Source organism: Vombatus ursinus, unplaced genomic scaffold (assembly GCF_900497805.2).
Source record: "Vombatus ursinus unplaced genomic scaffold, bare-nosed wombat genome assembly UNPS02014874.1, whole genome shotgun sequence".
NCBI lineage: Eukaryota > Metazoa > Chordata > Mammalia > Diprotodontia > Vombatidae > Vombatus > Vombatus ursinus.
Genome location: NW_020954652.1, coordinates 9,832,428 through 9,849,384, shown reverse-complemented (window position 1 = coordinate 9,849,384; position 16,957 = coordinate 9,832,428).

The window sequence follows — 16,957 nt, the reverse complement described above, 5'->3', positions numbered from 1 at the left end:
AATTGAAACCACTCCAGGTTTCAAGGTTTGCATATGAATGAAGTCAATGGATTCAGAGACAAAGGACCTGGGAGTTAACCCTTGGCTCTGAAGTTTCCTAGATCTGTGACTGCAGACAAGACCCCTTAACTTCTCTGGGATACAGTTTCCTCATCTAAAAATTCAATAGATTGGACTAGATAATTCCAAAGATCCCTTCCAGATCAAAATCTATGGTCCTATGATCTTAAGATTTAAAGTATTTAAGTGTTTGTTCCTTTATTCAATAAAGTTATTAATCATCCATTCTGTACAAGGCACTAGGCTAGGTGGTAGAGATACAAGGAGAAAAAAAATTATCCTTGCCTTCAAATAATTTACATTATACTGAAGGATATAAAAGGTACAGGGAGAAATAAATATGAGATAAATCAAGTAAGGAGAAAACACAACCACTTGGGGGCAGGAGTGAAGGGATCAGGAAAGGCTGCCTGTGGAAGACTGTGTCTGAGCTCAACCTTGAGGGAAGGGAAGAATTCTAAAAGGTATTGATGGGGAGAGAGTGTATTACAGGGATGGGAGATAATCTGTGCAAAGGCTTGAAGACAGGACCTAGAGCACCAAGCTATGGGAACAAGTAGAGGACAAGTTTTGCCAGACAATAGAGGATCTAATTTGAAGATGATGATGAGTTGTACTGAATTACCAGATGAAAGATGTATAAAGCTAGGAAAGATTTTAGAGCTCAGATCTAGACCTTTCATTTTACAGAAAAGGAAACTGAGGTTCAAGATTAGGTGATTTGCTCAAGGTCACATGAGTAGTAAGTGGTACAGCCCAAGATTTGAGCCAGTCTTACGATTCTAAATCCAGTACTCTCCATTGTACCATGCATTCTTTACATGGTTGGGTAGGCACAGGGTTAAAAGATGATGTTACATAATGACATATCTATATTCTTGTATAAAACTAACTAGTTGAACCTGACATTGTTGCCTTGATAGCAAAGTATTCTATCCTTCTGAGCTCACCCATCATTGACACTTGAAAGATATCATTTCATCCTAATTACTTTATTGCCATCTTCCCTGTCTATTACTACACCTTTTGGACCTCTGGACCTTTGTCATCTACCTCACATAAACTTTCCCCCTTTCCACTCCTTTCTAGTTCTGAGACCATAATCAAATTAATATTCTCATTGTTGCTGGAAAGGAATTGCCAATTAATTCCCCTTTGTCTTGTCTTCTTTCTGTGGTGTCCCAAGGCAAAAACATCTCTCTCTGGCCACCATTCTGCTATACATGTTGTCACCGCCTTCTAGTATAACGTAAACTTCTTGAAAATGGGATAGGACTCATTTCTGTGTTTGTATACACAGCGCTTAGCACAGTTACTTAGCACAAAGTAAATGTTCATAGATTTGGGTTTTTTTTTGTTTTTTTTTTTTCATTCTTATCAGTCAAAAAGATCTAGCATGCCTGAGTGGTCAGTTAAGACTTTAATAACACAGTGGGAAAAAATCATGACCCAACAGACAATTTCAACTGTCTGTTACACATCAGTAAACTGTTTTGGCTGGAAACTTACTCTTGTTTAAACTGAAAAAGATGGTCCTAACTCTATGTCTTCCTTAAATAGCTTGCCAGGATAATATAGTTTTTCTATTAAGAAATAAGTTTCCATGCCCAAATACATTAATCATCCTTTCCTCATGGAAAATTGCATCATCCTTGTGAAAACACAGCCAGAGAGTTGGATCTCTGTGGTTTCACTCATAGGAATGGGATATTAATTATGCCAATAGACTCTCTTAGAATGCCAAGAGCAGAATTGACCCTAAATTTAATGGTGAAATGGGAAGCTGCTTAGACATGTGATTTAAGGGTCTATGAGAATCAATCAATTAATGAATGTGCATTTATTAAGAATGTATATGCCAGACTCTCTGCTAGAAACAGAAGATATAAAGACAAAAATAAAAGTTCTTGCCTTCAAGAAGCTTCAATTCTAGCAAGAATTCCAGTTACAAAACATAACCACCCCCTCTGTTACTGCTTTGAGTAATATTATTGTTGTTCAGTCATTTCTGTCATGTCCAACTCTTCATGACCCCATTTGGGGTTTTCTTGGCAAAGATACTGGAGTGGTTTATCATTTCCTTCTCCAGCTCATTTTACAGAAGAAGACACGAGGCAAACAGGATTAAGTGACTTGCTCAGGGTCACATGGCTAGTAACTGTCTGAGGCTAGATTTGAACTCAGGAAGATGAGTCTTCCAGGTCTGGCATTCTATCCACTGTTCTACCTGCTCATTTTGTGTATAGCCTGAATTATTTGCTGGATTAATAAAACGCAGACACACACACACACGCACGCACGCATGCATGCACACAAAACCACCTCTTATGCCTTAATCTAATGTGTGATTTTATATAGGATATCCCATCAGCATCTCAAAATCAATGTCCAAAACAAAATTTATCATCTTCTTACTAAAACCTTCCCCTATTCTTCCCCGTGGATCCTCCATTTCTGTCGAATTAGATCAACCAAGTTCTTACTTACTCTGATGCTGGCTCTGTATCTCCTCTACCAGGTTGCCTCTCTACATACTAGCTGTGCGGCCCTGGACAAATGACCTTAACCTTGGATGAGTTGCTGAATAGTTACCAAATATTTTGGTAGAAAAATTTACTAACCAAGAAAATCATTGGAAGAGAGAAAGGAGAAGGTGGAGGGATAAGACAAAGAGGAGAAAAGGGTAGAGAGGAAGGAGGAAAGAGAGAATTAAAGAGATGAGAGAAAATGAGAGATTGAAAGAAACTGAGAGATATAAGAGTGAAAATGAAAGAAAGAATGTGTATGTTGAGAGAGAGAGAGAGAGAGAGAGTGATCAAGGTCTAATACTCTTTGCCCTACACCATGACTCTTCAATGTGCTTTGCTCATCATACCTACAAACCTCTCATTGGTTATAGCGTCATGATAGCTTACAACTATGCCCTCCTTTCCACTTCAGCCACCCTATTTTAGACCTCCATTTCCTCTGACTTGAACTACGTAATGGTTCATAAGGAATTATGCTTTCTCTTATCTTTTCAGTTCATCTTTCACATGACTACCCAAGAAAATTTCTGAAGGCACTGATTTGAGATACAAGGTCCAACATAGCTGCGACCTCCTTCAGAAAGCATTTTCTGATGGCCCTATCCTCTTAAATCTCTTATAACACTTTGGAGCATTCCTTTCTTCCTTAGTACGTACTGCCTTTTATTTTATAGATGTGTGTGTGTGCGTACACATAAATACATATATGTACATATATGTACACATGTATATGCGTATGGAGAAAGAGAAGAAAGGGTGTGTGTGGGTACGTGGGTGTGTGTACCAAGTATGTGGCACAGTAGATAGAATGCTGAGCCTGGAGTCTGGAAGACCTGAGTTCAAATCTGGCTTCAGGCATTTATTAACCATGGGACCCTGGGCAAGTCATTTAACCTTGTCTGTCTCAGTTTCCTCATCTGTAAAATGAATGGGGAAAAAAAATGGTAAACCACTCCAGTATCTTTGCTAAGAAAACCCCAAATGATGTCACAGAGTCAGACAGAACTGAAACAACTAAACACACACACACACACACACACACACACTTATGAGAGCCCAGACCTTATGTCTTATTTCAACTTTTTATCCCATACCTTAGTACAGTACTTTGCAACAAGTGGGCACCTTAAGACTATTTTGTACTCTTCCTTTGCCCTCATTTTTCACGTCTAATCAATTATATACAAGCCCCTGTCAATAGCATCTCTTTAATACTTCTTCAGTTTGTCCCATCACTATTTATATTGCCACCACCGTGAATTGGACAGTCATCACCACCACAGCCTTATTTTAGGTGGTTACAATGCCACTTTATTATCCCTCTATTTCAGACTCCTGCTGCCAGGATAATGATTTTCATACACAGTCATGTCACTCCTCTGCTCAAAATTGTTCAGTGGCTTCCTATTGCCCACTGAGTATGATAAGATTTTGTTTGGCATTCAAAGTCCTCTGTAACTTGACTCCACCCAGGATTTTGAGCCTTGTCTCATATTACTTTCGCAAGCTCTAAATTTGAGCAAATTGGACAACTCTCTATTCTTCCCTGACCATATGCTGCATTCATATCTTCTGCTTTTGTTTCATATAACTACTTGTCTTTGATTATTAATTAAGCTATCCATCCTTTAATGCCCAATTCCAAAATCATTTCCCCCATAAAACCTTCCGTGATCCCCAGGTTGATAATGACCTTCACCTTCAGACTTCCCATAGTACCTTGTGTATTATAGTTGCCTATTTTGGTCTCTTACCAGATATCAAAATAGTATCCTTGGTGCCCCTACTAGAATGTAAGTTCTTTGCAGTCAGGGAGTCTATCTTATGTGAAACCTCAGTACCCAACAGAATACTTTGCACTTAGTAAGAATTCAATAAATGTGTTGATTGATTAATGAACTGAATTTTTTTAAAAAATTAGTTTTGACTGAGTTTGAGAGCTTCCACAGTAAGTAGAAGACCTGAGGAATGTAAAAACATTATCATTTACCTCAAGAAATAATCAGGGCAGAAAGAAACCATTGCTATTACTGAAAGAAGTATAAAAACCAAGAATTGACTGTTCTTTCTACCAGTCTACATGTACTAGTTGAAACACCGTGAAGAGTTTCCCCAAGAGGAAGCATTTGCCTTTAAGGTATCTGATTCTCAACTCTGCCCAATGAAAGGAAATCAGTCCTAACAGGTAAACTGGACAAGTTCAAAATTCCATGAATTTGTAGTTGAAGAAAGAGAAGAATAGCAGAGAAATGATAGCAATTAGCTTTCATGAGTCATTAGAATCATTTACCACCAGGTTTTCAAAGTTACATAAAAGCATAACAGTAGCAAAAGGTTTCCTAATTAGGACCAATATGCAAAAAGAAAAACACACACATACACACATACAATAAACCTAGGATAGGTGATATGATAGGATAGGTGAGTGTTTTTTTATGTGTTATTGCATAATCTGGGCAATCATATAATTATTGTATTTACATATAGTACTATCCTATTAATAATTAATATAATGTATCATTCTAGTATTATATGGTACAGGGATCTGTTAAGTATGCATTTCATATATGCAAGCGCACACACACGCACACACACACACACACACACAGAGTCCAAACAGATCTCTAATTGTTCAAGAAGTTAGTCTTTTTAGGGTACTGAAAAGAAGTTAAGTGACTTGACTAGTAACACAAGCAGTATGTGTCAGAGACTGGACCAGTACCCATGCATGCATGTACCTATATATACACACATATAATATATTATACATAAACATATATATACACACACTTATATTTAGAAACTCTCTCTTCTTAAACTTAAAACTAACATATAATATATAATTGCATATATATACAAATACATATATTTATTTTTATTATATATATATACATATGCTTATATAAATATTTATGTGTTCATATTGTGTATTTATGTGCATATAGTTGTATATTGTATGTATTTATGTAATACAATACATGTATATGTATATGTATGCATGCATGTATGCAGATATGTATACATGTACGTGTATATGTATGTGTTAGTAAGTTTGGGGGAGAAAGTTTCTGAATGTATATATACACATAATGTATATAAACGCATACATATGTTGGTGGTAAGTTTGAAGGGATGAAGTTTCTGAATATATACACACATATACATATACACACACATACATAGACACACATATGTTGGTAGTAAGTTTGAGGGAAGGAAGTTTCTGAATTCATAGATTCAAAGATCATTAATGCTAGGTGGGAGTTTAGAGGTTATCTAATCCAGCCTCCCCATTTTACAGGAAAGGAAACTGAGGTCTGGAGAGGGAAAATTATTTGACTGAGTTTGCACAAAGGCAAAACTCTGAGAGGCAGGATGAAATCATAAAATTGGCTATTGATGCCACATGACATATTCTCTTGGACATTTTTAAAGCAAGCCACTTCATTCAACTATGATCAGAATTTGTATCCAGTTTATTGTTCATCTCTCTAGCAGGCAAAGGCAAATTATGGTGCTGAGGCCTGTAATCAGATGATTATAATTGGTAGAATTTGGCTAATAACTTTCCATTTCTTTTTTTTTTACATATAGAGATACATTTTATAGCATTTAACCATTTCAGATACTATTTTGATTGTGAGTTGGAGGAAAAATGACACCTCCTATATAGGTGAAGAAGGTTCCAACTACTTTAAATATATTTTATACAAAAAACAAAACAAAGCAAAACAACTAGGATCTCATGTCACTACCAAGTGAAAGTTGAATAATTATCCTGTTAATTTTGTCTGCGTAGAAAGATTACTTTTGTAGGCACATCACTTTTAGTGAATGATTGTCAGTTGTTGGGCATTCCACTTGGCTTCAATCAATTACATATGACCATCTAGTATCAATACTCTAATTAGGAAATCCAATCTTAAGAGCTCAAAGTTAAATTATCTAGCTTAGCTTATCATGATCTTTAGATCCTAAGAGCAGAACTAGAGCTCAAATACCCTTTATTTTATCAATGAAGAAACTGAGGCCAAAAGCAATTAAGTAACCAGCTCAGTGTTAAACAGATAACAAGTGGTAAAGTTGAGATTCAAAACTAGGTACTCTAATTCCAGTTATTCATTCCCTGTTCCCCATTTCTCACTATCTCTACATTGATTCTCTATGACTAACTGGAAATGGTTCTGGGCTGATGTTATCTTTAAGACAAAGAAAGAAAAAAAACAACTGGTTTTTTTTTTCCCAACAAGAATGTCAGTAGAATGATTATAGGCCCCAAATCAGATTCTATTTGGCTACTGATTTTGTCACTGATGTGAGTAAATTCTTTTATTTCTCTGTGTCATTTTTTTTGTTGTTATTGTTACAACAAGGAGATGTTAATGGGAAAACCCAGCTGCTAAATGAATGTTATAAGGAATCACAATTTTGCTGCCATATTTGATTACCTCAAGGTTTAGTTTTAATTATCTCAGAACATTGGCATCACTGAGAATCTCATCCCACTCTTCTCTTTTTTACAGAAATTCCTTTAAAGATATGAAGGCAACATATTTTTCCAAGAAATTGTGATAGTCTTTTCCCAGAAAAATTATGTTCTCAGATAACTGTCAATTGCCTCTCTGGACCCTTATCTTCTCGACATTGGGATTGAATTTACCTTTAAAAATGCAATATATTCAGAGAAAATACAACAGCATCTGGGAAGCCACAGCCATAGGAAAGGCATTGTTATGTTTATTGCTGTGGTACCAAACATGAGCCACGAAGATTTTTGATAATCATCAAAGCCAGAGATTCTGAGATCTTAATAAAAAAGCTCCTCCAGGTGGTGTTTTAAATACACAGAGCAAGGACAATTATGACAAGATTTCTAGAGAAGAAAAAGAATCCTATTTTCATTTCTCTTTTTTAAAACGTGGTTTAGCATTTTTTAAAAAAGGCTCTACAGAATGAGTATGGTACAACACAAAAAAATGTTCTTTTTTAGCCAACGTTATCTTTTCATGACTGGTTGATGGAAAGTTGATGACATGGGTTCTGATCAATATAAAAATAGTAATAATAACAATAGCAATAATAATAGATATTATGATAGAATTTGCATAGAGCTTTTAGATTTGCAAAGTGCTTTATAAACATTATCTCATTTTATTCTCACAGCCAACCTGGGAGGTTGGTATTATTATCCCCATTTTTTATATGAGGAAATTGAAGCAGAGAGGTGAAGTGAATTGCCCAGGGTCATACAGCCACTAAGTGCCTGAAGCTGATTTTCAATTCAGGCCTTCCTGACTCCAATCTAGAATTCTATCCACAGTGCCACCAAACTGCCACTATACCTAAGAAGGCCCCATCCTTGTTTCATTTCAGTCCCCAGACATCTTCTCACCTGCCCACTTGCCACTGGACCGGACATTATTACCCAGAGGCCTTACGCCTTCTATCCTGGAATACTGCTTGATTGGTGGGTGCCTCATATGGACTACCACATCCCCAACCCCCATTCTTTTCAGTTCTTGAGCCATAATCAAATTAATTCTGCTACTTCTAATCCAAAAGTTGTGTTAATCTACTCTTCTATGAAACCATTCAGCATTCCTATAGCTTTCCAAACCACAATACTCTGCCCTGGATGCGGCTTCCTATCTGTGTTGTCTTTCTCTATGAGAAATTCCCTTGTTCCTTGAGGGCAATGACAATCTTTGTTTTAGGATTTGTATCCCCACCTCCCAGTTCACATTCTGCTGCTCTTCAGTCATTCAGTTGTGTCTGACTCTTTTTGACCCTGTGCACCATATCACATTAATACTCTTCGTGGGATATTCTTGACAAAGATACCCTTAGTCATTGAATGAGTGTTGTCTCAAATAAACTGAGACCTGGGAAAGACCTTAATTTAGAAAGGTCAAGGTCACTCACTGCATTCTGGGTCATCACCAGTCATCTTGACTTTTGTCTTGCCACTAGACTCCAATGACTTTGGAGGAGATAGTGAAATGATGACTTTGTGCAGCCCTGCCTCACTTAAATCCAATTCACACACAAGACAAGATATCATCCTCAGCTCTGATTCTCATAATCTAGCCACTGCTCAGATTTTTACAATCTAGCCAATACCTCACAGACACTCAGATTCCTTAAGAGTCTGGCTAATATGGTGGATCATTAATAATCCTCGTCTTTGGCTGAAAGAAGGCTTGGGTCGAATTCTTTCGGGCAGGACCCATGTGCCATGATCTTGGGGTCTCAGCACCCCTAAACCTCTAGACTTCATCATATGGTTCCCTGACTGGGAAAAACTGCCTAATACCACGCCTTTCACCAGCCGAGACTGAAAGGTACATAAGCCTCCCCTCTTCCCCTAATCCCTTTTTTACCCTGCAGTTGGGTAGATTTCCAAGCAACTAGGAAGGCTTGGCTTGGAAGTGCTTTTTGGGCCTGACCTCTCAGGTCCCATTAGGTCAGACAGCTATGAGGTTGTCTCAAACTCAACCTGACACTCTCAGGCTGTTGGTCCAGTGGTTCTGTTCAAGACCATGGACCTGGGCACACCTTTGGACTCCCTATGCAGAAGCAAAGGCCCTGTCCTTTCAATTCTCTCAGTGCTAGGGACTTGGGAAAACTTAAGGTACTTCTTTGGGCTTTTGTTTTTTTTTTGTTTGTTTGTTTCCCAAGGCTTATTCTCAAATCCTCCTCTAAGGAGGGAAGGACTTCCAGCCCCCAGGCCCGCAAAGGGTCAATCTTCTTCAATTCCTAAAGATTCACCTTTGGGCGAATTTACAAAATTAGGAAAAATTTAGTTTCTCTAAAGAACTAAAAAGAAAAGGCTGGTGTTCTTTTGCAACACCACTTGGCCTCAGTATCACCTGGAAAATTATGAGGCATGGTCTATTTTTGGGACATTACAGCAAAATATGCTTTCAGAGTTAGAAAGATATTGTCAAAGAGAAGGAAAATGGGTAGAGATTCCCTACACAATGACTTTTGTCAAACTTTCTCAAGACCCCATTCTCAGAAAAGATTGTAGGATGCTTGTAGATAGAGCCACCCCACAAAAGAGGAATGGACTTTTTGACTGACCCTTTTATGGCCTCCCCTCTTCCCATCCTCTTAACACCACCTCCCCAGTTCCTATCTCCACCCCATTCTCCCCTGGCTGCCCCTGTTTCCCAAGCCCCGCCTCCTTTCCTTGGTTTACCTTCCCTTTTCCTCTAGCCCATCTCCCTTCATATCCTGCTTTGTTCACCTTTAATGTAGCCTACCCTGCATTTCCTCCCCAGGCCCTGCTCCAAAGGCAACCCCTATTCAGGTTTTGGACAAGGGCCTTGCCCTGGCACTTCCTCCCCAGGCACTTAACACTGAGACAGGAACTACCCAGGCCCCAGTCTTGGTGGCATCTCCCTCCCCCCAATCCGGTGCCACCTGATTTTTCCCCTTGCCAGCCAGATCCCCTGGCTTTGCAGTCCAGTCCAGTTCAGCCAGCGTTCCCCAGTCCCTCACTCATAAGAAGTGGGACTTCCTATCTTCCTTTCTCCCTAGCCCCAGTTCCCACAGTGCTTTCAGGGCTTTTTCCCCTAAGGGAAGTTTCTTGTCTTGCCTAATGGGACGATTAGGTTGCATGTTCCATTCTCCTTTTCAGACCTCATTCAGGTCAAAGAGAAACTAGGGCAATACTCAGAAGAGTGAGATGGAGTTGATACTGCATGGTTGGAAAACTGAGTTATCTGAATCCAAACAGAGCTAAGGATGTTTTATCCTGTCATTTGGGCCCTGCAGTCTTTTCTGTCAGATTTGTGTCTTCCAGACTATAGGCCATTCACCTACAGTTCATAGCAAACAGCAAGTACCAGCCAATGTCCCCACATTGTTCCCTGGATGCATCCTATGCTCAGTTCCAGTCAACCTCCTCTTTGGGACCCCCTCGAGACAGGGACAGCTGCTGGCCCCTTGTCAGCAGGAAGCAGTTTCAGAAGCAGAGACTTCATCCCTTACACCAAAAGAATTTGGGTCCCATTTGTTTGAGGGGGAAATGATGAGGATGGGCTCTAGACCCCTTGGATTTTCCCACATGGCCAAATCTCTGGGTTCACCTGAAACTATAATTCTATCTACTGGCCTTTCATTATGGCTACGCCCAATCTCCCAATTCTCGTTACCCTTAACCTACCCTAGTCCTCCATTGTCTTACCTCCCTGTGGCACCAGGCCACTTCCCACTCTTAATCCTATCTAGGCTCCACTCTCCCTTGGCCACATGGTCCAGGTCCCTGAAGTGCTATTACTTCACAGACAACTTGGCCACTCCGAGATCCCTCCCATAATCTTTCTGTATATAAGGTCTATCTTGCCTCCATTAAGATGCTCTGATTCTTATAATCTAGCCACTGCTCAGATTTTTACAATCTAGCCAATACCTCACAGACACTCATTTCTTAAGAGTCTCATATTTCTTAAGAATCTAGCTAATATGGTGGATCTTTAATAAACCTTGTCTTTGGCTGAAAAAAAAAAGACATTATCCTCATGATTTCATTGGTCTTCAAGAATTAAGGACTAATAACAACAACAATTTTTGTTGCTTATATTTTATAAAACATTTTGCGGTTTGGGGCCTATATTTTGTTTTTACTTTTTATTAAAGAAATTAAAAACTTTTTTATTTCTATTCATTTATCTTTATTTTCTCATTTTCAAAAAGCTGGAACAATTTACTTGGTGTGTGTTTTCATTTAGGATTTCTTGAAATATAGCTCTAAAAGAACAGGCTATAAAAAGTCCATTGTGTTTCAAATGGAGCTACTCAACTAAGCCTTTAAACCCAAATCACTCCAACTCCATTGAATGGCCAATAATAGCCTCTGTGTCTCTTTGTTTAGGTTTTGATAGCTTAGAATGAGTGTAAATAGCAATTATTTCCTGTTCTGGCCAGTAATTCTAAGGGTCTTTCTCTCCCAGATTGATGGTTTTGTGATGTTAAATGGGGCTATCTTTTGTCTCAATTCTTACCTACCCATTAGTCACTGAATGGGCATTGCCTGAGACCTTGGGTAAGACCTGATTTAGAAAGGCCAAAATCACCCACTGCCTCCTGAGCCATCTCCAGTCATCTTGACTTTTGTCTGACCATTGGACTTGAAGGACTCTGGAGGAGACAGTGAGGCTGATGACTTCGTGAAGCTCTGCCTCACTTAAATCTAGTTCACACACAAGGCAAGACATCACCCTCCTGATGTCAGCAGCCCTCTTCTAGAACAACATCAACTGGAGTGGTTTGCCATTTCCTTCTCCAGTAGATTAAGGAAAACAGAGGTTAGGTGACTTGCCCAGGGTCACACAGTTTGTGTCTGAGGCCAGATTTTAACTCAGGTCTTCTTGACTCCAGGCCCAGCACTCTGAGCTGCCTCCACTTTATTCATTCATTTACTCACTCAACAAGGCAATAAGATACATATGCAAATAACTATAATACAAAATGGCATATGAAAAGTTCACAAGGGATGAAAATCAAGGTGACAGGATTATCTGCAGTATTTTCTAGATATAGAGAAAGGCATGGAGATAATAATAGCACCTATCTTGAACTGTTCCTTTGAGGATCAAATGACATAATATTTGTCAAAGTGCTTAGTACAGTTCCTGGCACATAGTAGGTGCTACATAAATATTTATTCTACACTGCTCCTTCCAAATCCTTACCCCAAAGACTGTAGACAACAAATCACTTGCCTAAGGTCTCACAGGCAGATGGTAAAACCATTATTACTTTTTTTTTTATCCCTTTATTCAACAAGCACTCACCACAGTGAGTCAGGCCTTCTTAGAGAGAAAAAAAAAAGTAAACACTCTATCACTATTGCTAATCTTATCTCCTATTCCAGCAGTGTTCCTCCCCTTATCCTAGCTGCTAGTGTCCTGTACATAGGATCAAATCAAGGCTACACTTGATTACAGGGAAAGGGATTTTACCATACAAACTTTATAAAGATGAGGACCAGGGCCTCTAAAATGACTGGCAAAATTGGGTCTATCTCAACTCTGCCTAAATGATATGCTACATTCTAACTTGACCCTCCCATTCAATGGCAGCTTCCTGCTAGGCTCAGTGGCTGCTGGTATTGCTATACAGTCCTACTTAGACCTCAGCTCTGGCCCTGGGATCATGTTTTCCTGATTTGTGAGACGAAAGTTGAAGAAACAGAGGCAGAAATGAAGTGACTTGTTCAGAATCACACAGCGGGTAAATGTCCAAAGCCAAATTTGAACTCGGATTTTTCTGACTCCAAGCCCAGGGTTCTATCCATTTTGTATCACCAGATGCCTCAAAAGTCTTTATTATTATTATTATTATTATTATTTTATTATTTTATTATTATTATTATTACTGAAGTCTAAAGGTCTCTTGGTCTTTATTAAATTGAAAAGTTTAGATTATATCAAGAGTTATTAATCTGGGCTTTTAGGAACTTGAGGGGAAAATATTAACCTCTAACTGAAATTAAGCATTTTTCTATTATTTTTTTAAAAGCATGATTCTGAAGAGTCCTTAAGTTTTATCAGACTGCCAGAGTTATACAGTACCAAAAAATAAATGCCCACCCTTGAAATGATCACTAAGTTTAACAATGTTAACAGCTAGCATTTATATAGTTCTGTAAGGGAGGCAAAACACTTTATAAAAATCTCATTTGATCTTTACAACTTTGGGAGGTAGGTACTTAAGAGCTTATATTAACTCTCTTTTGCAGACCAGAAAATGGAGACAGAGGTTAAGTGACTTACCCAAGGTCACACAACTAGAAAGCATCTGAGGCTGCATTTGAATTCTTGACTTCATGTCGCCACATTCAACTCTATCCACTGCACTACCTTTCTGTTTCTTCTAGCTCTTACACATAATTTGTGTTTGTTGTCACTGTTCATTTGTTCGTTTGTCCAACTCTTTGTGACCCCATCTGGGGCAAAGATATTGGAGTAGTTTGCCATTTCCTCCTTCAGTTCATTTGACAAGTGAGGAAACTGAGGTAAACAGGGTTAGGTGACTTGTCCAGGGTCACACAGTTATTAAGTGTCTGATGCCAGATTTGAACTCAGCAAGATGAGTTTTCCCGATTCCAGGCCCAGCACTCTTATCCACTGCACCACTTAGCTGCCCTCGTGATTTGCATAGTATTGTTTAAAAAGCACTGTTTTTGGAGTTAGGCAGACTTAGATTCAAGTCATAGTTCTGATGCTTACTAGTTATGTAACCCTGGTCAAGTCATTTCAATTCTCTCTCAGTTTCTTCATCTGGTCAATGGAGATGAAGATGTGGTCTTTGTATTTTTCCTCAAAAGGCTGTTAGTAAAAAAAAAGAAATCGTTGGAAACCAGAAAGTGCTTTATAAATACAGTTTTACACTCATAGATATCACATTATCCACACTACAGAAATGTCTAGGATCTTTCCCATATGGACAGAAGTCCGTGGAAGTGTTCAGAATGTGGAAAGAAAGCCAGGGATCTTTTCCTAAGTGGACAAGTGCCCCAGGAAAGCTATTCAGAAGAATTTGGTGTGCTGAAATGGGGGAAGTAGTTTATTCCATTATAGTTATGTTCAACCATGTTCAACAAAAACATGCTATTAATAATAATATCAACAGTGACTGAAATTGGTGAATGATATTCAAAGAAAATATTTTATCATAAAAATTAGACTTCTAAAATACAAAAAATTCTTATCTCCCTTTTAAGCATAAACAAATTAAGGAGTCAATCTATAGCTATAGTAGCTTAGAAATCAAATCTAAGAAGATTAAGCAAAATATCTGAATAAGATTTAATAAATAGATACGTCTTGGGCAATACATTAAAATTTTGGAGATTTAGCCACTATATATTGATTTGGTCATTAGGCTTAACATGAGAAATTGTTCCAATATTAATGCATTTTTATGCCCAAGAAAGAGAAACAGATAACCGGGTGACTTGGTGAAAATCTGAGCCATACTGATAATAAGGAAGATAATTCAGAGCTGTTAACAAAATCAAAATGGGTAAGATATAGAGGCAGCCTGCCTGTGAGCACTGATAAAAACGTGGGACGAAAGGGTTAAGGCTATTGTTTAATGCTACCAGAATGGAAAAGAAAACCCCACGGATTTCCATTATCAAGTCATGAATTTAAACTATTGCTGAGATATAGCTTTCATTAATTTGGAGTTTACCCAATGGCAAATAAACATTTGAGAAGGGGAAAGTGACAAATGTATTTGTAGCTACCCCTCTCTAGCTCAACATACGAGGCAACACAGTACAGTGGAAAGAGTTTTGGCTTTGAAGTCAGAGGACTTGGGTTCAAATCTAATTTTTGTCGTGTCCTTAAGTAATTCATTTTTGGGCCTCAGCTTTCTCATTATCAAAATGGAAGAGTTGAACTAGATGGCCTTGTAGATCACTTCTAGATTTAAATCTATGTTCTGTCCTTATTTTTAAATGATTCTTTTCTAAACAATAAACAGACAATGATGAATACAGAGAAGCATGGAAAGAATTACATGAACTAATGCAAAGTGAACAATCAGAGCCGACAAAACAATACACACAATGACTGCAACAATGTTAATGGAAAAAACAACCACCACAAAACAATTAGTACTTTGATTTTGCTGAATTTTTCTGTCTTTAAAAAAAATTCTTTGTTATAAGGGAGGCTGTCCAGGGCATGAGAGGAAGAGATGTCTGCCAGACAATAACTTCATTGAGAGAGAAAGAGAAAAGGACAGAGAGATAGAGAGACACAGAGTGAGAGAGAGAAATCTAATATAAAAACAAAAAAAATCTGTTTTAAAAAATATGAATAGGGGGAGAAACTGGATTCAGACTATCAATGTAGGTCAGCACCTCCCCTGAAATATATTTAGCATTGGAGAGGTTAAATGATTTGCCTGGTATGTTAGCATGTTTCAGAGGCTAGACATAAATCTAGATATTAGTGGCTCTGAGGCCAGCTTTCTATCTACTATAGCATATTTCCTGTCTTTACAAGTAACCTATTCATTTGAATTTGAATTCACCCCTCTCACCCTCCCAGCATAAATGAGTACTGACACTATTGAGAGAGAAATGGTAAAATGGAAAATATTTTAGTAATATTTGAAATAACAACATCAGAGAGCTCAACACTGGGAATTATAAAGGAAGACTCCTTAAGAAGAGAGAAAAGAAAAAAGTTGTTAGAAAACAGTAATACATTGGATGTTTGTGTTGTCTTAGTTTTATTTTTTTAAAGTGTTATTTTGGGGAATTTTATAAAAAGTCAATAACCTAAAAGAGACAAAATGCCAGTAGGCTTAAGGGAGAGATCTTTTATAGGACTGCAAGCATGTCAGAAGACATGATTTGAGCTGAGCCAAGATATTCTATTTCTCCCCTGTCTAAAGAAAACAAATAATTTTATTGACCTACCCCCTTTGGGCCTTGTTGAAATTCCCAAATTCACCATCATGAAGTAATTTTAAAACCATGATGTTCATTTTGGTTCACCGCTTTCTTCATGTTATCAACAATTCATAGGCCCAAGGAAAATAATGCATCTTAGAACACAACACAACAACCATTTTTGTCATCTTCTTTATTCGTAGATTCAAATGGAATGCCATACAATTTCTGACAATTTACTGACTCAAAAACAAACAAAACAAAACAAAAAAATATGCATACACAAGGATTTCTTTTTGCAAAAACAGGAGCAAAACAGAAATTTACTGAACAAAAGGCCATCTTGCTTTTGAGTTATCAAACCAGTACACAGAGTACTAATAATATACATATATACATTAGAAGTATATTGATATAAATATACTATGGATAATCTTCGAACCACAATAAATATCAAGTAAGTTTTTAGGCACACGGCATAGAAAAAAATGCAAAATCTGCACAATCCTTAAGAGTCTTGAGTGACTCACTCTTACGTCATTTTCACACTGAAAAAAGCAAATTTTTACACAAAATATACAGCTACAACTCATATAGTCCCCAGTGACCCAGGAATCTAGCTTGTATTAGTGCTGCCTTGTTTTTCTGATGCTACTGCTCTATACAGCTATCTATCACATAAGAAAATATTTTGCAGGTTTCTTCAAGCAAATTGCCTACATCCTCATTATCTAACAAAATAAGTACACCCTTATCTACATGATATACCTATACAGCTGTGCAGAGATGCACAAACTTACTGAATAGCTTAGGAGCTTGTTTGAATACTGGGGATTTACCCTGAAGGCAAAAGGATGATTTTTTTTTAAGGTACATTATTTGTGAACTGTTGATATTATTAAATCCAGTTATTATTACAAACTGAGGTAACACCTGTTCTTTAAAGATAGAA